General features: G+C 41.2%; 1 long non-coding RNA gene across 3 annotated transcripts in view; it reads left to right on the forward strand.

Moving 5' to 3' along the window:
- Window positions 1-3,333: 3,333 nt before the first annotated feature.
- The window catches only part of LOC129480453 (uncharacterized), a 41,681-nt gene continuing 21,412 nt past the window's right edge, over window positions 3,334-23,602 (forward strand). For all 3 annotated transcript variants that reach the window (XR_008657047.2, XR_008657048.2, XR_008657049.2), the window contains exon 1: window positions 3,334-3,523. This is a non-coding gene — a long non-coding RNA (uncharacterized lncRNA). The remainder of the gene's footprint in view (window positions 3,524-23,602) is intronic.

A 23,602-nucleotide genomic window follows, 5' to 3' on the forward strand; every position in this document is an offset into this window, starting at 1 on the left:
GTAGGAAGTAGAGATATCAATAATCCTGTCCGGGTAGAATCTCTCTTTATCAGACCCGCCAGCCAGGTATCTTTTCACAAATGTAAAGCAAGTACATACCCACTGCTTCTTGCTGGAAAAACAAAAAGAGGAAAGTATCAAGTTACCATCAAATGGGATGTTGTTCAGACTAGAAGCTCATTGTTTTGTTTGGAAATACAAACTGTGTGTTTGCTAGAGTCAGAGCTGCTTCTCTGCATACTTTTTTGGTCGTGGGGCTTGCTTACAGGAGCTGAAGAATTGGATATAGAAAAGAGAAGAAAAGCATGAGATCCAAATCTCATGCTAGAGGAACTGGATGGAGTTTGGCACAGCTTAGCTCGGACTGGACCACTGCTGTCACATGCACGTTGTTATTTGAGACTGAATTACACAGAATGTACTGATGTTGGACTCTGATATGCAGTGATGTAATTGTCATGTTGAGGCCTACGGGGCAAGGCCACCCCCTAGTGGTAGGGGTTGGGATTGCTTCTTATGGAAGAAAAAATTACCACTGTCAATCATTCCAAGAAAAACCAATTACATCATGATTAGGTTAAACCTTAAATAGCAGTGGCTGAAATACACAAGGGTGTGCTTCTCTTTCTAAAAGGACGTCTAGAAGTAGGCATTCGGAGCTATTCGGGTAGATCCTTGTTTCCCAAGGACTCAGGATTCCTTCTTTCTGCTTCATTAGCCTCAATGAATGGCTTGTTCTCAGGGTCACAGGATGGCTGCTGGAGCTCCAGCCATCATATCCACATTGAAGCCTAGAAGGAAGAAAGATGAAAGAGGAAAAATAAATAGCATGTGTGAGTGTATGTGTATTGGAGTGTGATCTTCTCACTGATTCTCCCTTTAAATAGCTTTTCTGACATTCCCCCAAACACTTCCACAGCTGGCTGAGGAATTGAGAAATGAAGCCTTCTATCTGGGCACTTTACCCTCCTAAGTAAATCAGGGTGCTCTTACTAAGAAAGTGGGGGAATGAATGCCAGGCAGCAGTAGTAGTTTCTGCCTCTCTGGGAAGCCAGCCTGAAACTAGAGGGATAGAGAAGTCTTTTCTCTCTCAAAGCCATTTGACAGCTGGGCCCAAACTTTCTGGTGGCAGACATGTGCTGGACTCTCATGTGGAGCTGGACCTGCTACTGAGAATGGCTCTGGTAGGTGTGTTTCAGGTAGCTGCTTTGCCAAAAGTTGAAATTACTTTTGAGGCTGAGCTTTCCTTCCATTATCCATAAGCCTTCGAAGAAGTTTTGTTAATTGTCTGGTGGTGATATGGTTTGTCTGTGTCCCCATGCAAATCTCTATCTTGAATTATAGCTCCCATAATCCCCATGTGTTGTGAGAGGAACTAGGTGGGAGGTAATTGAATCATGGGGGTGAGTTTTCTCGTGCTGTTCTCATGATAGTGAATACATCTCATAAGATCTGATGGTTTTACAAAGGGGAGTTCCCCTGCACATGCTCTCTTGCCTGCTGCCATGTCAGATGTGACTTTGCTTCTCATTCGCCTTCTGCCATGATTGTGAGGCCTTCCCAGCCATGTGGGACTGTGAGTCCATTAAACCTCCTTTTCTTTATAAATTACCCAGTCTTGGGTATTTTATTAGCAGTGTGAGAACAGACTAATACAATAAATTGGTGCTGCAGAAAGCGGGGAGCTGCTGTAAAGATACCCAAAAATGTGGAAGCAACTTTGGAACTGGGTAATGGGCAGAGGTTGGAACAGTTGGGGCTCAGAAGAAGATAGAAAAATTTGGGAATGTTTGGAATTTCCTAGAGACTTGGAGGGCTCAGAAGATAGGAAGATGTGGGAAAGTTTGGAACTTCCTAGGGACTTGTTGAATGGCTTTGACCAAAATGCTGACAGTGATAGGGACAATAAAGTCCAGGCTGAGGTGGTCTCAGATGGAGATGAGGAGCTTGTTGGTAACTGGAGTAAAGGTCATTCTTGCTATGCAAAGAGACTGGTGGCATTTTGCCCCTGCCCGAGAGATCTGTGGAACTTAGAACTTCAGAGAGATAACTTGGGGTATCTGGTGGAAGAAATTTCTAAGCAGCAAAGCATTCAAGAGGTGACAGAGCATAAAAGTTTGAAAATTTTGCAGCCTGATGATGCAGTAGAAAAGAAAAAACCATTTTCTGGGGAGAAATTTAAGCTAGCTACAGAAATTTGCATAAGTAACAAGGAGCCAAATGCTAATCGCCAAGACAAGGGGGAAAATGTATCCAGGGCATGTCAGAGAACTTCATGGCAGCCCCTCCCATCACAGGCCTGGAGGCCTAGTCAGAAAAAATGGTTTTGTGGGCTGGGCCCAGGGCCCCTCTGCTCTGTGTAGTCTAGTGTCTTGGTGCTCTGTGTCCCAGCTGCTCCAACAATGGCTGAAAGAGGCCAAGGTACAGCTTGGGCCATGGCTTCAAAGGGTGCAAGCCCCAAGCCTTGGCAACTTTCATGTGGAGCTGGTCCTGTGGGTGTGCAAATGACAAGAGTTGAGGTTTGGGAACCTCTGCCTAGATTTCAGAGGATGTATAGAAACACCTGGATGTCCAGGCAGAGGTGTGCTACAGGGGCAGAACCCTCATGGAGAACCTCTGCTAGGGCAGTGCAGAAGGGAAATGTGGGGTTGGAGCCCCCACACAGAGTCCCCACTGGGGCACTGCCTAGTGGAGCTATGAGAAGAGGATCACTGTCCTCCAGACCCCAGAATGGCAGATCCACTGACAGCTTACACTGTGAGCCTGGAAAAGCTATAGACACTCAATGCTAGCTCATAAAAGCAGCCAGGAGTGGGGCTGTACCCTGCAAAGCCACAGGAGCAGAGCTGCCCAAGATCATGGGAGCCCACCTCTTTCATCAGCATGACCTGGATGTGAGACATGAAGTCAAAGGAGATAATTTCAGAGCTTTAAGATTTGGCTACCCCGCTGGATTTTGGACTTGCATGGGGCCTATAGCCCCTTTGTTTTTGTCAATTTCTCCCATTTGGAATGGGGGTATTTACCCAATGCCTGTACCCGATTGTATCTAGGAAGTAACTAACTTGCTTTTGATTTTACAGGCTCGTAGGCAGAAGGCATTTGCCTTCTCTTAGATGAGACTTTGGACTGTGGACTTTTGAGTTAATGGTGACATGAGTTAAGACTTTAGAAGACTATTGGGAAGGCATGGTTGGTTTTGAAATGTGAGGACATGAGATTTTGGAGGAGCCAGGGGTGGAATGATATGGTTTGGCTCTCTCCCCACCAAAATCTCATCTTGAATTGTAGCTCCCATAATCCCCACATGTTGTAGGAGGAACCTGGTGGGAAGTCATTGAATCATGGGGGCTGATTTTCCTGTGCTGTTCTCATGATAGTGAATAAGTCTTATGAGATCTGATGGTTTTATAAAGGGCAATTCCCCTGCACACACACTTTTGACTGCCATCATATAAGATGTGCCTTTGCTCCTCCATCACCTTCTGCCATGATTGTGAGGCCTCCCCAGCCACGTGAAACTGTGAGTCCATTAAATCTCTTTTTCTTTATACATTACCCAGTCTTGGGTATGTCTTTATTAGCAATGTGAGAACAGACTAATGCAGTTGAGCTCTGGAAAGTTAATGTAGGGGGTGGGTAAGCATGTCTGGAACTCAGTGTAGGAGGCCTATGTCTCCTTCCCCAAAGCTAGAAGGGTGGTATCTGTTGCCTGACAGAAATTGGCCAGGGAGAGTTGCTGGAGGTTATCAGAGCTCCCTGGGGTGTTTGGCTGAGGCAGTGGCTTGGCAGCTTGAGGAGAGGCCCTGAGCAAAAACATGTGAGCAGGTCAGACATGTTTCCAAACACACTTAGGATGAGCAACCTGGTTTGCTTTGGACTGAGAGGATCTTGGGCCCCAGAACATTCAGTGGTAAAACCAGGAAAGTCCTGGACAAGCTGGGATGAGTTGGTCATCTTAATAATACTCATAAGAAAGCATCTTATAGGGATCTTTAGAATTGCCTTAGGGGCCACGGACTAAGTGCCTGCCATGTGGCAGCTGGCAGCTCAGAGTCACTGCAATCTTATTTTTACTGGTATGCAATGTGGGAAATTTATTTTGATGATGCCTAAAGTTTCTGATTTCACAAACTATATGTCTCAGAAATAAACTGTGTCTGCATTGGATAAGAGAAGAGCAACAATTTAAAAGGCCAGAATAAAAATGGTAATAAGTAAGTGAAATAAAGTGGAAATGTCCAAGTCCCATGGCACTGCATAGAGACCTACTACCCAGAGCCCAGCTTGTGCCTTCTCTCCAAGCTCATCTCCTACCACCACCCCTCCTGTGTGACTCCCTTTTCTACTGCTACAACAGAATGCTACAGACTGGGGTAATTTATAAAGAAAAGAGATTTGTTTGGCCCAGACTTCTGGAGGCTGGGAATTCAAGATTGAATAGCCTCATCTAGTGAGGGTTTTCTTGTTGCATCATAACATGGTGGAAAGCACCCAATGGCTAGGAAGTGTACACACAAGATGACATAGGAAATTGGGCCAAACTCATCCTTTTATCAGGAACACACTCTCTCATGAACTAAGCCACTCTCTTGATAATGGCATTAGTCCATTCTTGAGGGCAGAGCCTTCATGACCTCATCACCCTTTAAAGGTCCTAGTGTGATACCATCACAATGGCAATTAAATTTCAACATGAGTTTTGAAGGGGACATTCAAACCATAGCACCTGGCAAACATCACCTTACCAGCCCTGTCATGTCCTGAATGCATTACGTTATTATGCACATCTCTGCCTGGAATGCCTTTCCCTCCTTCATGAACCTGGTGAACTCTGACTGTTCCCTCTAATTTGCAGCTTAAGAGTCATTTCTGTGGAGCCTTCTCTGGCCCTCCCCAGGCAAAGCTTAGTACCACCTCCCTTCAGCCACCTGTGCACCCTGGCATGTCTCACCACACTGCATCCCAATGGCAGTCTTGGAAATGGTCTGCCTCTTTCATGGACCAATTAGCTCCCTAAGCCTAGGAAGTCCTTACCTTGTAGCAGAACTTCAGGAACATGGTATATATAATAGACACTTACTAGCGTTAGTTAAGAGTCCATCAGTGTGTGTGTGTGTGTGTGTGTGTGTGTACATATTTATTTATATTTATATTTATTGACTCTTTTCTATTCAGGGCATCAGAATGCTGACTGAAATTCTCAATTGGATCTACTCTGTTCAGATTCACTTGTTAAAATACTCAAATCTTTCATTTAACCTGAGACTTTATAAATACACAAGAAAAAATTCATTAGAAATGTTATCCTCATAATAACTAAAACTTACAAACCCAAGAAAAGAATTCATTAGAGATGTTATTATTGAAAATAACCAAATCTGTGATGTGGGATGAACTGTTATTTTTCCCCAACAGCTAAACCCAAGAAGATATATATGAAAAATAACTAACATTTCAGAGTATGTTCAGATACTAACTTTTCGTTGCTTCTCACTCTGGAATTAGAAAAGTATTTAAATGAACATGACTGATGCATTAGAAAAGACAGAATAAGTTAGGCTTTGTTAAGAAAATAAAACCAAAACCAAAACCCAAATCTCAGAGATTTAACAGAGTGAAGGCTTATTTTCTCCTCCCTGCTGTATGGGACCACTTTACACATATTGCCCTCAAGGGCACCATGATGGGAGGAGAGCCCAGGATGATCCCACAGGCAAGTTCCCTTCCCATTCACCAGAGCCCTGTCACATGGCCCCAACCTACCCAGTAAGAAATGCAGAGCAGCCCGTGACCAGTGAGTTGAGAGTCACGGTACCCCAGGGAAGGAGATTCTGACCTGGAGATTAGCACGAAACTCACCTACTAGAGAGTGCTGTCAGAGCTATAGCTATAGAAGGGAGGGAAGGAAGCAGGATTGGGCAGAGGGAGAGGTCAAGCCTCAGGGTCATCTCAGGGGCATTAGCTGCTATTGTGGGGAGTTCTGAAGATGAGATAACTTCAGGGCTATTCTGAGTTGGGACAAAAGAGCTAGACCTTGGTATCCCTAAGTTGGTTGGTCGGTCATTGGAAAGGATATGACCGTGAGTGAGGCAGCTCAACTAAAGCAATTTCAGAAGGGATTCACACCTGAGGGCTAAGCACCAGCAGCTGGGGAGTAAGTCCTGCTCACACCCGTGATGGAGGATCAGGGAGGCTCATCTCAGCACTCCACAGTGCGCATGATGGTGTCTTCTGAGCAGATAGCTCTGAACAGGTTACATCTGAATGTGGCCACGTATGAATCCTCTTTCATCATTCTGGCTTGACATCAGTTGCTGGACTTGGCCTGTGAACCACACCAGTTGTCTTGCTAGCAGTTCCACTACGCTCAGGCTTAAAGTACCTTCTTTATCCCTAATTGCTGTAGCTGTCCCTTCTGACTACCGCACAGATTCAGGCACTGCTTAGCTCCAAAACAAAACAAAATGTCCCGCAAAAATTCCTGCCGGCCACGTGATCAAAGGATGGTCTCTCTTCATCTGTCTTTGCTGAGCTTACCATAAATCATGGATATCTGTCTCTCTTTGAGCTGTCTCTTGCTACGATGGGCCAGGACCCTTCAGAGAGCCTCTTTCAGGTTGGACTTCCTAATCAGCATCGTGGAACATCCACTCCTCCAGTAATAGAAACCATATTTGATTTTTCTGTTTAACCTTTTCATGACCACTACACACCAGTTACACTGGAAATAGTGTAACTCTGTTGAGAAATACCTGTGCAAATTCAGCATTTGTTTACTGGGTCTCCAGTAGCAGAGGATGTTGAGCTCAATCCTCATGTTCAAGAGGATGCTACTAGGACCTCACTTTTACTTGGTCTAACCACATTCTTTCTGTGGAGGCAATAATAATGACTGGCATTTATGGCAAAGCATTTTATACATGATAACTTAATTTTCACAACTACTCTATGCAGAAGCACTATTTCCCGATTTACATCTAAGAAAGTCAAGGCATAGATAGCTTAAGACAGTTCCCCAAGGTCACATGAGGCATAAATAGGGGAATTAGTATTTTAACCCAGGTAGTCTTACTGCAAAGTTCCGGCTCATAATTACTATGTTAAACAGCTTGTCAATCAATATCCAGGGCTTCTTAAAACTCAGGGATTGATGTGTCCCTCAATGCAGGCCCATAAGTCAGCAATGTGCGTTTCTATGGAATCCCTCATAAGGGTCATTTAATGCTTTAAATCTAAACCCTGCATGGAAAACCCAATAGGGAACTAAGCCCTAGCCAGGAACTCCCCTTGTGTGCCAGAAAATAGAAGTGAGTAAATTTAGAGAGGGAGATTCCCCATTAAAAAAATAACATGCAAATTCGTGAGGCATTCCATAGTTTTTAAAAATGGAGATATGTATTAAAATATAAATGTATAGGATTTAGTATTTTTAGCATGGGGCAACTTATGACTAGCTTTTGTGAATATGTATTGTTGTACCTTAAGGCAATAAGGTAGTAAAATACATTTAGACTTGGAGGAGAGGCAGCAACCACTCTTTGTGGGTAGGGTGGGACAAGAAGATGGAACTGTCCCCAACCAGCATTGAGTCTGCTCATTTCTCTCCCTGCACAGACAGGTAGCTATATCCCTCTCCATCCCCATTTGCAAAGGAAGCCTAACTGTCTACACAGTCTCTGGCATCCTCTATGTCCAATTATCTGGTGAGAATGGGAGACGCTTTATAAACCTGTTCTAAATGTTGGACAAACCGCTCCTTTGTCTTTAGGCGTAACAATCTGATGGACTTTCTCCACAGCACATTACCTGGGAAATGGGGCTAGAAGGAAGTTTTGTGCCATGTTCCTCTGATAGGAACGCTAACCTGTCACATTGGCCCCAGTATTAGGATACAAATAGCCCAAATGAGGCCATCCACCAAGCTTAGCAAGCCCTGCCTGGTGATAAAATGTGCGTGCAATAGGCAATATCTGGGGGCGATTTGGGCCTGACAGCTCAGCCTCCAAACCACATTTTGCATGTGTCAGGAAAATGAACACCATGTCCACTCCATGTGGTTTTAGCAATTAGACCTTTATTAATACCATGGAGCAGCTGGAACTAGAAATAGTCTCAAGTGCTTACATTCTTTGAACATACCAATTTCCACAGTGGGTGGCAGCTGTTGAGGCCCAGGTTTATCTATCTTGGGCCAAAATTCTCATACTCTTGACCCCATGTATTGCGCCTGGATTTTGTGGCTCCCCAAAAACATGGCTACAAAGCTCTCTTCTGAAAAATCAAAGCCTCCTCATTAGAGTAAGCATCTTCTCCCCCTAATCCTTTGTCCCCTCCATTGTCATTGGTTCAGATTTTAGAAAAGAACTACTCTTCCTGTACCTGGGGTTTTGTTTCTCCCCAAGTGGGAGTGTTGCTGGTTCATAATGCTCTTACACCTGTCCCCTACCCAAGGCTTCTCCCTGTAACCTTGGGCCAGGCTGGACTTTACAAGAAGACAAGAATTGGTCTAATCCAATTGCCTTTCCAGTGAAACAGGCTCAGTTTCCCCCAGGCATCACTTACTTATGGGATAGCCGATTTCCATGCCAGGACAGCTCTGGGTATTTTGACGTTCTTCCTTGTATTCCACTTAGATCCACTCCCTTAATCTGGCCTCATCGGTTCTGTCTCGTGTTATGTTCACTGAACTTAATGAAACATTGATTTTCAAGCAGACAGTTTTCTTGAGTGTACTGGTCATATATAATCTTCATTTCCAACCACACATTTCCTCATGTTGCTCCAGGGAAAGAGGGGAAAGGGCTATTGAAAGTAACTGCTTCTCTCTAGTCAAGGATAAAGGCCAATTTATCCTTCAAGAATGAAGTCCAATGCTACCTTCTCCAGAAAAATAAGGTATTTATTTTCTCTATTTCTATGAATTTTGTTGTATTAGGTATACTTGTGGGTTAAATTGTATTTCTTCCATAGAAGATACGTTAGTGTTCTAACTCACAGTGCCCCAGAATGCAGCCGTATCTGGAGATGGAGTCTGTACGGATGTAATCAGGTTAAAATGAGGTCATCAGGACAGGCCCTAATTCAATGTGATTGGTGTCCTTCTAAAAAGGAGAAATTTGGATACGGAGACAGATGCACACAGAGGGAAGATGATGGGAAGAGACACGGGGAGAAGATGGTCATCCACATGCCAAGGAAGGAGACCTGGAACAAATTCTCCTTCACAGCACTCAGAAGAAACCAGCCCTGCTGACACTTTGAGTTCAGACTTTTAGCCTCCAGAACTGTGAGACTACACAGTTTTGTTGTTTAAGACCCCCGGTTTGTAGTACTTTGTTACAGCAGTCCTAGCCAATGAATACAGGTATATTATGAGGACTTTAGTCTTTTACTTCTTTTTTCTTTACAAGTTTTTTAAATAGAAAAGTAGAAGTAAGAAAATAAAGCAGAAAAAAATGATGTTCAGTGTCCCTGTTGTGAAAAACTCCTGCTGATATATACATATATATAGTATATATGATATCTGAAATGTATATACACATGCATACATATACAACATACATATACATATATATGTATATAGTATTATATATGCTGAGTTACACCATTCAAAAAAAAATTTTTTTTGAGACAGGGTCTCGCTCTGTCACTCAGGCTGGAATGCAGTGGCATGATCTCGGCCCACTGCAACCTCCACCTCCTGGGTTCAAATGATTCTCCTGCCTCGGCCTCCCGAGTAGCTGGGATTACAGGCACCTGCTACCATGACGGGCTAATTTTTGTATTTTTAATGGAGATGGGGTATTGCCATGTTGTCCAGGCTGGTCTCGAACTCCTGTCCTCAAGTGATCCACCTGCCTCAGCCTCCCAAAATGCTAGGATTACAGGTGTGAGCCACCACTCCTGGCCTCAAATATTTTTTAAAAGTACAAAGAAAAAAGAGAGTGACTAAGAGCGAGCTTCCATGCCTTGACTTCTCTTCTCATAACTGTCAACCATTCTTAACAGTTAACCACTAAATCTCTGTACCCCAAAACTGTTTATACCAGCAACTCCATATCCATTTATCCATCTGTTCTTTTTTTTAAAAAAAAAAGTATACAAAAGGGATCCCATTTTACATACTCTTCTTTGCTTTGCTGTTTTCTTTAAACAATACGTTGGAACTCCATCCAGACCGGCACATACTGAGTGTCCTTATTTCTTCATGGCTGCACAGTATTCCACCATGTGCATGTGCAATGTTTCATGTAACAGGATCTACCCAAGAGCCTGCATTTTCTGCTGGGCTCTGCTAGGGCAGGTTAGGAATGCATCGGAGCACCTTAGGGCTGGTAGGACATTCAGAACTCATCTGCCAGCCCTCTTGTTTTTCACATGAGGAAAACTGGTACACAGAATGGAAGCATTTTGCCTAAAGTGACACAGAAACATAAAAAAAGTAGTTCCTGCTGTTAGAGATGTCAAACATTTTCCATAATTATGTTATTTTTTTGGTTACCAAAACAATATAAGGGTGTCACAGGCCTCATGTTTGCATATATTTCTTAAAATATTTTATTTCCATAGGTTTTTAAAGAACAGGTGGTGTTTGGTTACATGAGTAAGTCATTTAGTGGTGATTTGTGAGATTGTGGTGCATCCATCACCTAAGCAGTATACACTGAACCCAATTTGTATTCTTTTATCCCTCAATCCCCTCCCACCCTTTTCCCCAAGTCCTCAAAATCCGTTGTATCATTCATATGCTTTTGCATCCTCATAGCTTAGCTCCCACTTAAGAGTGAGAGTATACAATGTTTGGTTTTCCATTCCTGAGTTACTTCATTTAGAAAAATAGTCTCCAGTTCCATCCAGGTTGCTGAGAATGCCATTAATTAGTTCCTTTTTATGGCTGAGTAGTATTCACCATAACTTCTTTAACCATTTATTGATTGATGGGCATTTGGGCTGGTTCCATATTTTTGCAATTGCGAATTGTGCTGCTGTAGACATGTCTGTGCAAATATCTTTTACAAATAATGACTTCTTTTCCTCTGGGTAGATACCCAGTAGTGAGATTGCTGGATCAAATAGCAGACCTACTTTTAATTCTTTAAGGAATCTCTACACTGTTTTCCATATTGGTTGTACTAGTTTACATTCCCACCAGCAGTGTAGAAGTGTCCCCTTTTCACTACATCCACGCCAACATCTTTTTTTTTTTTTTTGATTATGGCCATTCTTGCAGGAGACAGGTGATATATCACGTTGTGGTTTTGAATCGTATTTCCCTGATCATTAGTGATGTTGAGCATTTTTTCATAATTACCAAAAAAAAGAACACAAAAAATTTAGAAACAGAATTTTCTAATCTGTCTGTAATGCTTCTAAGTGTCTCAGAGTTTTAGTGGGTTGAACACATTTTTTAAATACGTAAAAATGCAACAAATTCCAAATTGCTTGTCGCAAGAATTGATTGACATAAAGGGAAACAGAAATATAATAGCTGACTTTAAACAAAAACTTTGGTACAGTTAGTAAATGGGATTTTAAAAAATAAGCATCATGATTTAGTAGGTGCAGCTATTGCTTTTCTTATTTGTAATCACACGCCTTTGTGAGGTGATTAAACTTTTTGTTACTAGCAATTATTGCCATTGAAACCAGCATCAGAATAAGCCAAACATAAACCCAGATCTTCCTATTGCTTTATGTTAAAGCAGTGTCAAATTAAATGTTAAATCAAGATATTTTAAAATCAATGAAGCATGAATATCTACATTTAACTCTTTAAAATATTATTAATTATAACTAATAACAATTTAGCAAAAGCAAATGCTTTTTATTTTGATTTTAAAACTTTTTCATATATGTAGTCATTTATGTTTTTATTTTACATATGTTGTATTATGTACATATTGGTACATTAATACATAGATAACTTTATGTGTAAAATATTTACTTATTCTAGAGGATGAACACAAAGTTGGTTTTACTTATATGAATGTAAAATCAAACAAAGTTTGTAAAACTGTAAATTAAACTGCCAGCTGATTTCTTCATAGCAACAATAGAAACAAGTAATGAGACAACTTCAAAGTGCTGAGGAAAAATAACTGACACCCTAGAATTCTATTCTCAGCTAAACTAAAATCCAAGACTGAGAGCAAAATAAGGACATCATCAGGCAAGCAAGCACAGATTTAAATAAATTACTACTCACAGTCCCCTGCTGAAAGAATTCCAAAAGCTCTGTTTCTCTGGGAGAAGGCACAGGAAGTGAGAAGCAAAGAGGAGCAGAGACTGGTAAATATTAAGTATAAAGGCAAATCTAAACAGGCATTGATCCCAAAACAATATAATGGTGACTAGTTTGGGGTTATAAAAACAAGGTATAACTAACATGCTAGACAAAGAGAGCATGTGATTCAAGAAGGAGTGACCAGAATGAATAGGTACTATGGTAACGTCCAGCAGGAGGGCAAAGATATTGATTAACTCTAGGCTTCATGTCAAAATTCCAGTGTGAAGATGCCAGCAAAAATCAGTGTTTCACGGAAAGCATCTAAAAGCACCAAGAAGAGTGAAAAATAAAATTCAATCTCTAATTTTAACAAAGCTTGGAGATGGCTAAAAGTTGAATCACAAGATAAGTGGAAACGCTCCCTTACAGCAGTGGACGTGGAGCAAGGCAGAGCATGGGTGGCAGCATAAAGGGTATCCTGGAGCAAAGTTAGCAAAACCAGCTTCTCAAAAGTGGGCTATGAAACTTCATCCAGTCAGGTGTGGTGGTTCATGCCTGTAATCCCAGCACTTTGGGAGGCTGAGGCAGAAGGATCACTTGAGCCAAGGAGTGTGAGGCTGCAGTAAGCCATGATTGTGCCACTGCACTCCAGCCTGGGCCACAGAGTGGGACTCTGTCTCAAAAACAAAAGAAAACAAAACAAACAAAACAAATCAAAACAAAACAAAACAAAATAAAAACCCTCAATCCAAGAGCAGCGGGAATGGGGCATAAGCAATGGCATCAAGGTCCCTCTGGACCTGACTTAGTTCCAAGAGGAAGAAGAGTTAAAGACAACGGAGGTATAATCATACAGGTAGGCAAGGCACCATTCCGCATGAAGATCTAAAACTTCCAAAACTGTAGACTTTTAAGAATGTAGTCTCAAAATATATGAACCACAAATGACCAGAATCACAAAAAAGTCAAGCAATCCACAGCCACAATAAGATATTTTAAGACAATGCTCAATACTAAATAGCTCAAGCAAACAAAATAATTAGTAAACATACCAAAATTTGAAATAACATTTTAATAACTTGAGCATAACATTTCTGTACTTAACAATTAGAGAATACACATTGAACTTATTTTTGGTTGACCACATACTTGGCCACAAAAAAGTATCTAAAAATAAAAAATGAATCAATCCTACAGACAGCATTCCTTTTTCACACGCTATTAAACTGAAAATAAATTACAAAAATGAAACCAAATAAAGGAACCATATGTTTGGAAATTTTGAAACATTTCTATATAATTAATGAGTCAAAGTAGAAATCATAATGGAGATTTTAAAATAGACCTGAATGACAAGGGGAAAACAGAACATAGAAATTTTGGAGATGTAGCTAAAGCAATACTTTAGAGAGAAAATTATAGATATACATACACACATGCACACACCTGAAAAGAAGAAAGGTTGATAACTAATGAACACATGTAATCAATCCAAGAAGTCAGAAAAAAAAAAACTGTTAATGTAAGAAAATACAAAGGAAAGAAGACACAGATATGGGCAAAAATTAGTGAAATAGAAAACGAGCAACTGAGATGGTCAACAAAGGTCTAAGATTAGAAGAAAAAGAAAGATGGTACAAATGAACCATATTGGGAAAGAAAAATATGTAACAATAGATGTAACACACATTTACAAAAATATGAGACTGCTATATATGACTTTATGCCACTAATATTTAACTTTTAGATAAAATAAAACATTTCTAGAAAATGTAACTAAAAAATAAAAAAGCTGAATAAACCTATGGCCTTAAATATTTAATCAATAACTAAAAATTTAGTCACAAAAAATAGCTGTTACCTCAGATATTTTTGCAGATAAGTTTTCCCCAAGTTTCAAGAAAAATTTGATTTCTATTTTGTACAATCTGATACAGAAAAAAGAAAAGATTGAAAGTTTTTCAACCCATTATATGATATTAATATAACATTGAAAATGAAAACTGGAAAAGACAATACAGAAGAGGAAAAGTGTGGGCTGATGTCACTTATAAATATGTGACATTTTGAAATCAAATATTAGCAAACTGAATCTAGTAGTGTTTAAAAATATTACATTATGACAAAGCTGGATTACTTAAGAAGTAAAAGTTTAACAATAGAAAAGTTATTAAGGTAGGTTACTACACAGACATAATAAAGAAGAAAAAAATATGATCACTTCAAAAGGTGCAGAAAATGCATTTGGTAAAATTCAATACCCATTAATAACCAAAATATTTTAGCATGTTAGAAATAAAAATAATAACCCAATAAAGTGATCTACCACAAATCTACAGTGAAAGTTATGCTTTGTGAATCTCTAAAATAATTCCAGTTAAGTTCAGGAATAAGGGAAGGATGCCTGCTATCAAAAGCCCTTATTTAGCATTGCTTTGTAAGTCCTATTCGGTAAGGTGATAACAAGTAAAGAAATAAAATAAAGAAAGACTCAAAAGGAAGAAATAAAAGTATCATTAATTTTGTTTTGTTTTGTTTTGTTTTTTGGGGTTTGTTTATTTGTTTTTTGTTTTGTGTGTGTGGTTTTTTTTGAGACGGAGTTTCAGTCTGTTGCCCAGGCTAGAGTGCAGTGGGGTGATCTTGGCTCACTGCAACCTCTGCCTCCTGGGTTCAAGCAATTCTCCTGCCACAGTCTCCCAAGTAGTTGAGACTACAGGTGCCTGCCACCATGCCTGGCTGATTTTTGTATTTTTAGTGGAGACTGGGTTTCACCAGGTTGGCCAGGCTGGTCTCGAACTCCTGACCTCAGGTGATCTGCCCACTTCAGCCTCCCAAAGTGTTGGGATTACAGGCGTGAGCCACAGTATTATTAATTTTGGATGCTATAATTATCTAGTTTAAAAAATTCAAAATAAGTAACAGCCAACTATTGAAAGAAATAAGGAAATTCAACAAGTTACCTAATTAAAAACTGATTTTTAAGATGGTCCCCGAACACCTACAATAAATTGTTAGAAAATATCATTTTTCAGAAGCTACTACTTACAATTGTAGCAAGCACTATAAATACCTCATATGGGTAATAAAAATGTATAAATACAGAAAAAATTATAAATCCATATTAAATGATATAAATATAAAAAGGAGGCCTAAATAGAGAGATATATCACATTTACCATAGATAACTACAGTACAAATGGCAAAATTTTTCAAAATTAACCTATTTAGATACATGTCCTTTATCAATTCCAGTAGCATTTTTCACAGGAATCCACTATCTGATCCTAAAATACTGGAAGAGGAAAGACTAATGAAAACCAAAACAAATGTGAGCTAAAACAAAAAAAATAAGGGCAAACACCACACCAGCTATTAAGACTTGCTCTTTAGCTATAATAATGTTAAAATTCTGGTATGGGTGTGGGGATAGACAAATGAACCAACAGAATGGTAGAGTCTAGGAACTGATCCACTTATACATGGGAATTTGTATTTAACAGAAATGATACTTCAGCCAGGCGCAGTGGCTCTCGCCTGTAACCCCAGCACTTTGGGAGGCCAAGGCGGGCGGATCACCTGAGGTCAGGAGTTTGAGACCAGCCTGCCCAACATGGCAAAACCCCGTCTCTACTAAAAATACAAAACGTCAGCCGAGCGTGGTGGCGTGCGCCTATAATCCCAGATACTCAGGAGGCTGAGGCAGGAGAATCGTTTGAACCCGGGAGGCAGAGGTTGCCGTGAGCCGAGATTACGCCACTGCACTCCAGCCTGGGTGACAAGAGCAAAACTCCATCCAAAAAAAAAAAAAAAAAAAACACCAGAAATGACATTTCAAACAGTGGGAAAGTCTGGATCATCCTTGACAATTAACTTTCTGCTTGGAAAAAGATAAAATTAGATCCCTACTCATCACATAAGCAAAAGTAAATTCCAGATGGACAAAAATTTAAATGTGAAGGGAAAAAAAATTTAGAATTTTTAGAAAACAATGTGGGAGAATATCTTGAATGTAGAGTTAGAAACAGATTTATTAACTAAGGGACAAATGCCCACAAACCTTGAAAAGACATATAAATTTAACTACATGAAAATTAAAAAGCTATTTATAATAGAACATGACATAAACAAAATTAAAAGGCAAGATACCATTTGTGAGAACATTTTTCAACTCAGATAAGAACTTCAGAATAAATACAACTATAAATTTATAAGAAAAGAACAAAGGATTGAAACTGATTTCTCTCTCTCACATGCTCTCACGTGCACACACATGCACATACACAACTGGTTAGTAACCACGTAAAAATACTTAAGCTCATGAATAATTAGAGAGATGAAAATTAAAACAATAAAATGTCATTTGTACTTATTGGATAAGAAAAATTGAAAGCCTCACAAATGATGGCAAGGATGTAGGAACACAGGAATTTCTAATCTAGCATGAGTTCAAATAGGTACAACCACTTAGAACGATTTGTCTCTGCTAAGGAAGGTGCAGAAGTGTATTTCCTACTAATCAGCAGTTTCACTTCATGGCATTTAAACTAACAAACATGTGCACAAAGATGCATGCACCGGCATGTTCATTGCAATAAACAACAACGACAATAAAGCAATAACTAATTTTACCCAGTGGGGAAATGGATAAGTAAACTATGGTATTTCACAATTAAGTTAAAATGAATGAACTAGGTCTACACTGTATCCACACAACATAAATAAGTCCCTAAAATGTACTGTTGAGTAAGAAAAGCCAAGTTGCAAGAGAATTTACAATATGATGCCATTTATGTAAATTAAGAATGCACACAAAACAATAGTAAATATTGTTTTGGATATATAAATATGTAGTGAAAGCACAAGATCGTGCGTGGAAATGACACACACCAACTTCAGGCAGAAGTTGCTCTGCAGAGGGGAGGAGGGGAGGGATGTGAGTGAAGGGGGCCAAGGCTTTAGCCGTATCTTTTTGTCTTTCTTTTGTTTCAAGTGATCTGAAGTAAATATGAGAAAACGTTAACAGTTGTTTAATCTGGATGGTAGGCATATGGTTGTCTGTTTTATATTCTGCACCTTTCTGTATGTACAAAATCTTTCTTAATTTAAAAATTAAAATGTAGAAATATTTTTTAATAGCTTAGAACCAGAATTCAAGTCCTTTCCCTCTAAATTGTCTTTAATACAATCAACATTTACGATGTCTCATGAGCCAGGCATGGGAGAGCTAGTTGTTAGAGAGCTGTGGTCCCAAATTCAAACAGTACAATCACCTAACAGGGAGAAAGGGAACAATTATTTCTCATTCTTTTCGGTTATCGTTTGATGCCTGTGACTGAGAAAAACAACTGCAGCTTTTCGCTGGAACTAAATATAAATACGCCAAGAAAAGACCTGTGTGAAGGGCTTTCCCCAGGGTCACATTCTTGGCTGGCGCATCTACGGAGGCAGTCACAGGTTCCATTTGACTGTCAAAATGTCACTGGGTGTTGGTGCCTGTCCTTGTGTGTGTGGCACCATGAGGCCTCTGGGACCTAGGCCATGTCACTGACTGCAGGTAGCAGGGTTCCTCTGCAGCGGCCATGTTCTGTCAGGTGGCCCCTTGGTAGTTGCTACATTGGAGCAGAAAGATGAAGAAAGGAGCTCACATTCTAGTGGGGGAGACAAATACGTAGATCAAGCCATATGGTCCAGAGAGGAGGTAGAAACAACAAGCTAAAAGAATGGGTGGTAGGAGGCTGGGCATGATGGCTCACGTCTGTAATCCCAGCACTTTGGGAGGCCCAGGCGGGAGAATCACTTGAGCTCAGGAGTTCCAGACCAGCCTAGGCAAAAAAGTGAGACTGTGTCTCTACAAAAAATACAAAAAATTAGCTGGGCATGGTGGCATTGGCCTGTGATCTCAGCTTCTTGGGAGGCTGAGCTGGGAGGATCACTTGAGCTCAGGAGGTCAAGGCTGCAGTGAGCCATGACTGCGTCACTGTACTCCAGCCTGGGTGACAGAGTGAGACCCTCTCTCTCTCTCTTTCTCTCTCTCTAAAAAAAAAAGACTTTTCAACCAATCAATACAATTTTTTAAAAAATAGATAATTGGGGGTGGGAAAAAATGAGATTACAGATTTCTTGGTCTTATTTCTGGTCAATGAGTATGTGAAGTTCAGCCATTCCAATTCCATTCTGAAGGGTCATGCGGTATCATCCCAAATTGCTACTGACAGAGAATGCTTTAAGGAAGTGACACAGGAATCTGCTGATTAGGCTTAAAACACTATTCTATTCCCCTCTTCCACCTACCCCCCACCCCCTGCCCAATGCCATAGTGTGGCCACGGTGTTATTCCCACATAGACAACAGGGTCACTCAGTGAGTACAGATACAATTTGGTGAGTAGAGGGATAGAAAGGCAGCCACCCGGCAGGGTTAGGGAGGGAGACAGAGAGAGGGGTTCTAGCAGCAGCAGGTAAAAATATAACAATTAGTGGTGTTTCTTAATAAAGGCCTAAATCAAGAAGTAGGCATCCCAGCTGAGACCAGCTTGCCCGGCACAATAGCAAATGGGATAGCAAAAAGAAGATTCTGAGGCTACCTCACTTTGGGGCAAAGATAAACTACAGATTGAAATCACAATATATGTGTCTCAGAACTTGCTCTATGATTCTGTGGTAGGCTAAATAATGGCCCACAAGGAGCTCCAGGTCCTAATCCCCAGAACCTGTGATTGTTTCCTTATATGGCAGGAGGCTTTGCAGGTGTGATTAGATAAGGGTCTTGAGATGGGGAGGTTAGCCTGCATTATCCAGGTGGGTCTTAAATGCAATCATAAATGTTCTTACAAAGCAGAGGCCGAGAGAGATTTGACACAGAAGGAGAAAGTAGCATAACCACTGAAGCAAGACATTACGCTCTGGCTTTGAAGATGGAGGAAGGGACCACAAGCCAAAGAATGAAAAGAATTCAGCTCTAAAAGCTGGAAAAGGCAAGAAACTGCATTCTCCCCTAGAGCTTCCAGAGGAGCCCAGCCCTGCTGACACCTTGATGTTGGCCTAGTAAAAATGATGATGTTGGACCTCTGGCCTCCAGAACTATGACAGCAAAAATGTGTGTTGTTTGAAGCCGCCAAGTTTGTTGTCATTTGTTACAGCAGCCATAGGAAAGGAATACAGATTTCTTTAGCTGTTTGGATAGAAAAGAGCATTGCAGACGTTTGATATGGAGTTGTTGATGGAGCATTCTCCATCGGGTGACAAAATGCTGGCACCAAAGAAGGCAAAGGAGAATATGTCTGAGTGTGTGCAGTCTGTGTGTCTGTGGTATGTCAAGGCCCCTGGGAAAAAGATTCTGGGACAAAGATTTGCATGCAGGTGTTTACTGGGGAGTGCTGTAGCGAAACAACATCTGTAAAAGGGTGGGTGATGAAGGCTTGAACTGGTGGAGAGTTGCACTCCGATGCAGTAGCACAGAGGCCTCAGCCCAACCCCCAGGGAGCTGTGGAGCTGGGGTAGTCCTTCAAAGATGGCCCAAATTGAGCAAAGGGGCCAAACTTTTGTACCCCTACATTGACTTGTGGTCAGATGCAGGCTATTCCCAGGGAAGGCATTGCAATCTTGCATGAGGCAGCAACCTTTGACCAAGGACAATCCCTGGGGTGAAACTCAGCTATGGGCCATCAGCAGGCCACATTCCCAGCATCTGGGAGGGTATGTGCTTTTGTCCCGAGATGGGCAGGACAGCACACCACACAGTATCTGCTACACCATAGAAGCATCCCTCAACCCTATTTTGTCTGACAAATTTCCTGATGCAGAGATGTAAGGGAAAGTTTCTTATTGACCCTCCTCTCGGGACTTTCCTTCAGAGGCACAGTGCGAGTCCCAAGCTAGTGTGATTCTTTTAGAAACCTGCTGACAACAGCTCAGGGACACCTAGGGCAAAGCTGCTGACATAACTCTAAGTGGTTTGGTCTTGGACTGAGGTTTGAAAATAGACCTTCCAATGGACTATTTGGAAAGCCTTCTGAGAAAGCCCCTGAATAAATACCGTAGCCCCTTGCTACATGGGTTAGGATTGTTTTGGCCAGGTTTTCTGGGACTCACACTGTGCCCTGGCTGATAAACTAAGTCATGTAGAAAGCACAGGATCACAGAGCCAAATCCTATCCCAGCCATCACACCACACCAAGCATCAGCCAACTCCAGCTTCGCACTCCAATGCTGAGGCTGTAGGACACTGATTTCCAGTGAGCCCATACTCTGGAGAGATCCACTGTCAGAACAACTTTAAGCTAATCAAAGGCCTTTGATTTCAGCCTTTGTTGCTCTAAATCCTGCTAAAAGGCTTCATCTGCTTAAATACTGCATTGAATATAATTTAGTGGTACTGTAGTAACTTGGAACCTCCCAGGGACTCAGAAGAGTCACTCTGAACTGAGTGTGATATCTGAAGGTCTGGGGTCTTGTCCTGCTTCTGACAACTATAAACTGTGTGACCTGGGCAAACGCTGCTCTCTGAACCTGCTTCCCTCCCCTGTAAATGAAGTTGAATAAAATTACCTCTAAGATTCTGTCTAGTCTTAATGCTCAAGGAGTCTGTGGTCCCCCTATAAGCATGGAGGTTGCAGAGAATGACATGCGTTTATACAGATGCTTGCACATCCTAGAATCTGCTTTGTTGGGAGAAAATTCCTGCCATCAGATTTCTTTCAAACGGATGAATATATGAATATATCATGCTTATTTGCATCAGCTGCTTTTGCTCAAAACCAGCAGCTCAATATTCCCTGAATCACCAAAATAGATTGCTTTCATCAGCCTGTGAATATTCCAGGGGCTTGTGCATGAGTGGCCATTACAGTTTTAAAAATCCACAGGATTATTTTTTAAGTTGAGTAGAATGGTAGAATAGAAAGCCTGCTAACTTATTTGCCAGAATATTTGCATTGCAATTCGTGTCAACTTCTCACCTTGTGACATTGGCAAGCCATTTAATCCCACTGAGCTTCTGATAGAGATGCCAGTCAAGGTCAGCTCTGCTTACCTCACATGGTAACTGCAAATATCAAATGAAATGGAACTCGTGAGAGAACTCTGGAGCCTGTAAAGCTTATCAAAATGAAAGCAATTATTATCATTACTTTAACACCTTCAAAGCCACACACAGAGAATCTATTCCATCAGTTGCATTTGCCTGGGAAGAATATTTCCTTTTCAAAGTAGAGGATTTCAACCAGTGTTGTCAGAATATAAGCAGAGTGAATATAAAGATTTATTTTGCCAGCTTCTGAACTTCCCAAGAGAATAATTCCCAACAGTAAGAGTTGCTAAAACAGTGTATGAGGTCACCTGCTCTTAGCAACAATTGGTAAAGAAAGAAGTAGCCCAGCATTCTCCTAGAGGACTGGTGCTCACAATGGGGCCCTGCAACTGCAAGGGGCAATTTTTCATGCAACCTGCAGCCACTGAGCCCCTGCTTCTGCATTAGTTTATTCAGTTCTGTTTGCTCCTTCAGAGCACGCATTAGTCGAGTGGCTTCTCTTGTTAAAAGGATGGCTGCAAATGTGAATCTAGTTGCAATACAAAAATTGTAGTCCTTAAGACTTTCCTATCTCTTATTTCTGCTTCCAATTTCCTATTTCTGCAACTTTATTCCTTCCAGATTGCAGCAAGCTCACAGAGCAACTCCTCACCTATTCTCTTCTCCCAATGTGGTCTCTCAGAAAAATCCTACCCATGAAAGAGAAAAACCCACAGAAGGTGTCATCTCCATAAATGCAGCATGCTGCTGTTTGCAGATTTTTAGAAAATATTGAATTCAACTTCTCTTTCAAAATATGACTGAGAAAACATCATAGTAAGCCAGTTGACAGCTGACTTCCTATTCTTCTTGCTGCAAGCTTAAAAGGGCTTTTATAATGCAACAGCGAAGGAAATGCAAACTATATCAAGATTAGAATGGCTTACGAAACCTCTGCTTTTATTTAGATATATTTACTGAGTCTCTATTTTCCCCTTTCCACTCTTGGGAAATACTGATGATCAGTGCTGGTGCCTGAGTGGGAATTGGTGTGACAGGTCTGGAGGGGACAGGCTGAGGGCTGGGCTTAATCAGCATGGATTGGCAGGTGGCCTTGTGCACCATGCTGGTGATGGGGTCTGTTGTTATAGAAACCAGATTCCTCTGGGAGCACACAGGTAGGGGCAACAGGTCTTTGGGAACAGAGTGCAGACAGTAAATCCTAGAACAGTGCTGCAAAATTCAGTGCAGGCTGACAGGCAGACCCATGCACAATGCAACTGAGCATGACGGTCAAGCACAGAAGAGAGACCAGCACTCTGTGTTCAGGGTTGAAGCTCTGTCTTTCCTTCCTCCAGGCAGATGTCGGTTAGCAGGTGTGCTCTGCCCTCTCCTCACCAAGGCAGAGCTTTGCAGGTGCTTGTGATTATGGAGCCAGCAAGAGTTAGGTCTTCTGGGAGCCTTTCAGCAGTACTAGTGTCAGTTACTTGTGGGTTCCTATTTATTTACAGTCAATTAACTGGAGTTTCACACAATGTTACGAAAAACATGGATCCATGTGAGTTGCCTTCCTCTTCCTGCTGTGAATCTCTCTCTCACACACACAAACACACACACACATCCACATCCACAGGGTAACACAAATACAAGTAACAACCTCGACTCACACTCCTCTTTCATATGCCCATCCTCATCAACCGCCCCTTCATGGACCCACCTTCATAGGTATTTACATTTCTCAGGTTAGAGAAGGCTTGTATTTCAGAGAATAGAGCTCACCTGTGTTTTTAAACATTTCAACTAGCAGATGGATGTTTATTTTGGTGTAAGGTGGTTGCCAGGCTTGCAGAAATTTGGGTTTGAAGTAATGAAGCTCCATCTCTTTTCAAAACAGCTAAACTGCCTTGGTTATGATTGTTTGTTTTTTAACTTCCCTGAGAGTTTTCATGGTGTGTGCTTTCAAAATAGCCCTGTCAGGGACTCTGAGGTCGACACTTGCTTGCTCACTAGTTTTTCCAGGATATAAGAAATGTGTAGGCTGCCAGGCAAGAATACACCTGGACAGGGTGGCCTTGCTTTAAGGTGTCTGTGGACCAAGAACCTTTCTGCTCTGTGCCTCTGGATGAAGAATCTTGACCTCAATTGCCACTAAGACTCTCCCAGCCCAGACACCTCATGTTAGAAGTACCCAGTAGGGTTCTTTAACCCATGACTTTGTAAAGACAGCAAAAAAGGCCAACAGAGATTGATTGACTCCAACTCTGAAATGAGAAGTATGTACAGTTTATTACACAGGTAACCAGAACACATTTATATGTCCCACAAGCCATAAATAATATAGAGTAGAGTTCTGGAATCAATTTCCAC

Source organism: Symphalangus syndactylus, chromosome 4 (assembly GCF_028878055.3).
Source record: "Symphalangus syndactylus isolate Jambi chromosome 4, NHGRI_mSymSyn1-v2.1_pri, whole genome shotgun sequence".
In the NCBI taxonomy this organism is placed as follows: domain Eukaryota; kingdom Metazoa; phylum Chordata; class Mammalia; order Primates; family Hylobatidae; genus Symphalangus; species Symphalangus syndactylus.